The following is a 6,977-nucleotide window of genomic DNA, read 5'->3' on the forward strand; positions in this document are numbered from 1 at the left end:
GTTGTTTTCCAAAAAAAATTTACGTTGAAACGTAGACCAACTTGAATTTATAGCAAAACGCACATAAAAATATGCACGTAAAAATGTTTTTAAATGAAAAAACGTATTATATTTAATCTGACTCGTTTCCAAAAAAGTATTTACGTCAAAACATAGAGCAAATTGAATTTATACCGACACGTACATAAAAATATGCACGTAACCGTGCCAAGTAACACTAATTTCACATCACTGTTAGCGACCACCATTGGAAAACTCGTAAAACAAAAATAAATAAAAAAGGAAAAAATAACATTGGGTGAAAAGTAGACATAAAATCGTTGAACCACGCACGCCCGTTTTGGTGTGTTAATGCGAAGAAATTAGAGTGAAACATAAAACGTAGAAAAGAATAAATAAGTCGATCTAGGACTCACGCATTGCGATGAATCTGTCAAACGAGGAAAACAGATGTGTTGCGATGAGCTTGTCAAACGGGAAAAAAAATGACGAAAATATGTTGAAACCCACACGCACGTTGTGGCGTATTAACTCGCAAAATTTAGAACGAACGTAAAACGAAAAACTTGCGAAAGACGAAAAGTATGAGGGACCAATGTTGCAAATAAAAAAGTGTTGGGGTTAAATTGCAAAAGACGAAAAGCTTTGGATTAAAAGTTAGAAAATCAAAGGGGTTAAAATGAAAAAGGTGAAAACATTTGGGCTAGAAGTGAAAAATCTTTTTTTTTTTTTTTGAAAAACTCCCAATACATGGGGTACAACACCATTAAGCAACAAGTTGTTACTAATTTATAATTTATAATATGATTAACCTACATCATGATCCATGTACTTACATACCACTCATTACATACCACACACGCACGTTGCGTCATGTTAGCTCGCAAAATTTAGAACGAAACGTAAAACGAAAAATTTGCGAAATATAAAAAGTATAAGGGACCAAAGTTGAAAGTAAAAAAGTTGTGAGGTTAAATTGGAAAATATGAAAACTTTTGGGTTAAAAATAAACAATAAAATAGTGTGGGGCTAAAAGTGTAATATGATTTTTTCTAAAAACTCTCCTAACTATTAAAGTGTTGCTTATTTATAGTATTTAAATTAAACTAGTATCAAGTACCCCCGCGTTGCGGCGGGGGCGAGTACTAATGCCACACTACTGTCAGCGACCACCGACACTGAAGTTACGGTGTTAATACGAAGAAATTAAACCGAAACGTAAAATATAGAATAAAATAACTAAGTTGATCTAGGACTCGCGTGTTACGATGAACCCGCGTCTATCTTTTCCCGTTAGACAGGTTCATCGTAATCTATATCTATATATAATATATAGCATTATCACTATATAAATCATAATGCCGGCCCATGAGTGAATACATATTGCACCCATCTGGGTTAAGTAGTGAAGGGCCAAATACTCGCAAAGTGGAGATGGTTAGGTTGCGGTATGACAATCGTGGCTCGAGCGAGGGATTCTAAATCACATTTAAAGACAACATAGTTGAACCATTTAAACGCCGCTTGCTGAACCTGAATCTGCTCCGCGCCCACCAAATCCGCCTTACATGTTTTTTTTTTTTTGAAAAGTCCTATTTTACGTCTCCCGACTTCCATAGCCACACGTCATCTGCTACCTTCGCATCAAACCTGGACAAAATACCCCAGAGCTACTTTAAAGATACAACTATTTGGCTATATGCGCTGATGTATTTAACGTTTCCAAGTAATATTCGTACATACATACATGCCGAAGGGAAGAGATAAACCAGAATCAATGAATGACGACCGGCAAATAAGAACGTAGACCTGCATGATCAGCAAAGAGTGCAAAACTAAAGAAACAATTGGAATTCAATTAAAGGCCTAAAATAGACTCTTTAGGTTTACTTTTTTTCTGGTTAAGACTGAAAGTAAGCGTTTCTAAGTCGTTTCTAAGTAACTTTACAGTGATCTATCCATTTCTAATTTGTTGTAAAAGTATCAATTTAATATGTCTTAAATAAAAAAAGACATAAAACCACTTCAATGTGCTTCAACTTTAAATACCAGCATTCATAACGTTTATGCAGTATATACAAACAAAATTCACAATCAATTCATATCAATACAATATGCCCAAGTCATATGCATAATAAAAAAACCACAGAGAACCTCACTGGTTAAACCCACTTTGCTGGTACAAAACTTCCAGTGTGGGCGTGGGAAAACTATAAGTGCTATCTGTCTTGTAAATCATGATGCCATTCATGATTGAACACGGGGATACACTTTAGAGATACGAAACTGTGACTTACAAACAAATAGTCGGCGTCGGAACTTTTTGTGGGAAGCAATAGAGCAACGAAGGACGATGATAGGAAGAATGTACCACACTAATTCAAACAAAATGTTGGCTATGAACACATGATTTCATAACAAAAGCCATTATTTATTTATATGAAGAAGTTTAGTTTGTTTTACAGCGATCATACTACATACATAACATCTACAAAAGTTGTGTTCATGTAGCTAATTGGGTTGGCATACAAGTTAAGTGACTAACACATCATCTGCTAGTTCCCTAGCTTGTACCAAAAGCATGTTTCTTGAGCTGTTACATCTTCTTCCATGGCTTCACGCTGCTGTTACACTATCATTAGCAGCTACCCCAAAAAACTGGTCACCAACTGATTCATCCTACCTGCAGTGCCTTAGTGGCAGGGCCAACATCTGCGTAGACATTGACTATTGTTAGTAAACTGTCCTTATTGTTATTCAGAGTCGGATTTATTGGTTTAAACATAACCTATTCAGTGTCGGGATATACGACTAAAGCGCATTTTCTTTACCTGGTGAATCAGTATGAGAACGTTTGTTGATGTTAACTTTTGGGTCTGGAGTTGTTGGAGGCACTGCTGATGCTAGAGTTCCTACACTGCTTCCCTGAGCATCACATGTCTCAGCGAGATCTGTAACGTTGGTGACTACGACATGACCTTCCCTTCTAACAGAGACATACATTATTTTCCTAATGCCTATAACGTCAGAAATCTGTTGTGGCAGTGATTTGGGGTCAGTGTAGCCATGTTTCAAGATCAAATCCTCACAGCTTGTTTTCAGGAGGGCAGTCATTCCCTCATCAAAGAACGTGACTTCAGTTGGTGTTGTTCCATCCGTAATGATCGCATTAACAGAGTACCTGAAAAGAATAATGTTTGTTAATACTGGTTATAAAATCCACCTATGTATGTGTCATACTTACAAGAACTGGGTGTTATGTCTTCATCATCCTTGCAAACGAACATCAATGACCCATCTTCCTCCGGATAAACCGTTTTGTCGCAGGTTGAACAGTGTACATAAAACCATCCACGATTCAGGTCAAATTTCTCTATCCATGCGTCACACCTGAATCTTGTAGAGTGTTGTGTTTGATCATTGTGGAAGAACATGTTAGGTGTCTGTACGGAAAAGCATTACTAACAACCCCCTCACCCATTTACATTAACATAACATATTGTTATGTGACAGCCCGTTTTTTTTTTCTTTCTGAAATAGACAGTGTAGGTTAGGGGCGCAAAAGAGGTCGTGTTTGTGGGTTAGCGGGTTCAACCCGACCCGAACCCGAAAATTTTACACGAACCCGAACCCGACCCGACCCGAATCCGAACCCGAAAACCGTATCATACATATGAACCCGAACACGGCCCGAAGTTTTATGGATTGATTCGGATTAATATGGAATTATATTGTTCCCTTAAATCCTCGTTGCTTTAAGTTTTTTTTTTTCATGAAAATATGTGTTCAACATAACTATGCATAATCTATATTCGATTAATGAACCTAACAGTTTTATTTACATTGTTATGCTTAATGAACATGAGAATATTGTTTACATGTGATGCCTTAGTACCTTTTTCCCAGCAATGTCAGGAATCGTCAACTCACGAACAGTAATTATCGGATCGTCTTCGTCATTGGGATCAACAGGTGGTAAGTCCCTAAGCCTGTTTGTTTTCCAAATGTGGGAAATGTAAGGAAGTTAGATGAAAATATTGTAGGATTCAAGTAATAGGTATTTATATGTCTATATGTGCTTACCTCTTTGTATACTCGATAGTTTGTGGCATTTCCGGGTTGATAGCAACCGTTGTCAAATATGTAGCCTCGAGTTGAATCGAACCTATAAACAATATTTTTAATGTCTGATGTAAATTGCTTTGATAAATCTGTTTCAGTAGCAAGTAATCTATTTTTTCAAGAAACATACCATAGTAGTTTGAAACTTGAGTGGCTGTTATGGCAACTATGTTGCCAGATCCAACATGGTCACCGATTAGATGTAACATACTCGGCCAAAGAGTGATCTCAACCTTGTTTCGACTGTATAACAGAAGATGTATTGAGAACCGTATTTGTTAATAATTTGTTATCGTTTATGAGATAAGTTTGTGACACACTTACCGCTCGTCGCGTAACACAACATTCCTAACTGCTGAAATCTTACCTGTTGGTTGGAGATAATTGCGGTCCACACGGCCTATGAAATCTGCAGTTATTCATATATTTAGGCCTTAGTGTATAAATTATAAACCTATTTTCTATAACTATTGATCATAGTATACGTGTACCAGTTAGCAATTTGTTAACTTTGATGCGACCCCTTAGCACCTCGTAGCTCACAAAGCCGAAGTATATGTTTGGTATATCTGCGCTTTCTATGGGAACAAACTTTGCCTTCTTACCTATTATAAGCGATGTTGGGTGGTTTATAGTAGCCATGTAGTCTCGAGGCTTGGTGCAGACATATCCCGTAACCCTGTAGCATGATTGCAGCCTTATTATTTTGTCAAAGTATTCTATTTTGTCACCATCAGCTGTAGCTTCAATACCGTCTTCCTGCGTTACAGGTAATCTAATAGTGTTAGGATGTCATATGCCTTTTGGGAAAAAACATAAACTATAACCTTGAAACATTGGACAACATATAATAGCATACGTTTTCTAATATCACAATAGGAATTGATAAGGATCGAATAATGACTTACATTTATATCAACAAACTGATAGCACAGTTCGTTTTTCTTAATGCCAGGGACTTTGCTGGTAGAAATCCATTTTTTAATCACTCTAATCTCGATAGCTGTTGCTTTTTCTCTTGCTCTTATGTCCTTGACAGCCCTGGAGGACATATTCGCTTGTTACCTTATAAAGACCAAAACAAAGAGTAAGCTATTGTATCATCAGTAACTTTGAGGGGATCATATACAACTTATTTGCACAACACATTCTGCACAAACAAAATATCTCCAAGATAACTTCCAAAATCTACTGAAACCAATGCTAAGAACAAATTGTCAGCTCAAATTCAGCAACAGTAGTAACTCTGCTACATATGAACTCAAAACATAAACATTCAACTTATTTGTATAAATAACGCTCAAATCTACTAAAACTAATGCTAAACACAAATTATTAGCTCAAATTTATCAACGAAAATAGTAACACTGCAACATATGAACTCAGTGTGATGACGGAATGCAGAATTGAAGTTAAAATTATTTAATGTGTTATCTAATAAACAACGAATAGACAAAGTACTTAGAAAATTTGAGTGCACTTTTTCCAAAATTAATTGAGAATATCATTGGAACCTACTAAACCTAATGCCAACAACAAACTATCAGCTTAAATTCAGCAACAACAACAGTAACTCTTCAGCATCCGAACTCGAAACATAAAACATTAACTTATTTGCATAAACACGAACCTACTAAACCTAAGAACAAACTATTAGCTCAAATTCAGCAACAACAACAACAGTATCTATGCAACAGTTACAATGAAGCAAACTAATTCAAATCAAAAGTAAGCTCTAATAATAAAACAAATCGCTCATAAACAACCTCAGATATCAACTCAACCGTCATGAAAACCCTATAACAAAAATTACTTCATCCTATACAACAATTGCCACATATTACAACTAAACAACCAACATTGGTGAAAAATTTACCAAATTAAGAGTAGGAAAACCTGTTTAGAAATAAGATTACCATAAATCAGAAGGACGTACCTTCGATCAACAGTTGTGTGAGCGGGATGAAGAGAGATTAGGGCTTGATCTGAGGAAAGAGTAAATGGCGTGCGGGTTTTAAACCCTAAATTTTGAAGGAGAAAGACACGTATGAGGGGCACTTGGCTCTTTATAATCAGGTTTAAAACTCAAACCCGTAATTAGATAGACAGCTAATGAACAACTGGAAGATCTATATAAAACATTTGGCTATCCTACTCTCACCTGGCTATCCTACTCTTTTAAATAGAAATTATACAACTGGTACTACACATATTGCAGGTAGTACAACACATAATGCACAACAATCTTTTAAATTAATAATATATAAATATTTAGTAGCAAGTAGGAGTTGTGTATCATTAGAGTTAAAAAAAAAATTACTCCTAGTTATAATGGTTTTTGAAACAACTATTACAAATGGTTGAAGATGCGTTGGGCCTTGTAACTCTGCCCAATTTCTACATTTGCCATTTTGCCGGTGCTTTATGGCCCATTTTAAACGAGCCCGTTTGAAAACAATAAGGAACTTAAATTAAGAAACCACCGAAAAGAATATCGGCCTATTAGCTCAGTTGGTTAGAGCGTCGTGCTAATAACGCGAAGGTCGCAGGTTCGAGACCTGCATGGGCCATTAAATTTTTAACCCAGCCCTTTTGTATTTTCATAAATACAAATAAAACGGACCCCTGCAGTTTCATCTTCACGTTTTTGCCCTTCTTTTATCTGGTTAATAACTGATGTGCCATAACTTTTCCCAAACTTTTCTAACAATTTTCACTCATATTATTTGTCAAAACAAACTCAATCTTTAACTCTTTAAGACCGTGGGTATGGGGCTTGGGTTGGGGCGTGGGTTGACTGAAAACGCCTAAGCTACCACCCCGGGTGGGTTTGGGTTAGGGCATGGCCCAAGAGG

The 6,977-nt window shown here is 36.4% G+C and overlaps 1 long non-coding RNA gene and 1 other non-coding gene across 2 annotated transcripts; one reads left to right on the forward strand and one right to left on the reverse strand.

Annotated features, from left to right (window-relative positions):
* Window positions 1–2,469: 2,469 nt before the first annotated feature.
* On the reverse strand, window positions 2,470–3,401 carry LOC118488479. Its single transcript, XR_004884982.1, has 3 exons — window positions 3,245–3,401; window positions 2,832–3,181; window positions 2,470–2,712 (listed from the first exon to the last, which is right to left on the reverse strand). It is a non-coding gene; the product is annotated as an uncharacterized LOC118488479 (long non-coding RNA).
* A 3,217-nt stretch (window positions 3,402–6,618) lies between these two features.
* TRNAI-AAU lies at window positions 6,619–6,692 on the forward strand. Its single transcript has one exon. It is a non-coding gene; the product is annotated as a tRNA-Ile (tRNA).
* Window positions 6,693–6,977: the final 285 nt, after the last annotated feature.

The sequence above is a fragment of the Helianthus annuus genome, chromosome 16, assembly GCF_002127325.2.
Source record: "Helianthus annuus cultivar XRQ/B chromosome 16, HanXRQr2.0-SUNRISE, whole genome shotgun sequence".
Classification (NCBI taxonomy): domain Eukaryota; kingdom Viridiplantae; phylum Streptophyta; class Magnoliopsida; order Asterales; family Asteraceae; genus Helianthus; species Helianthus annuus.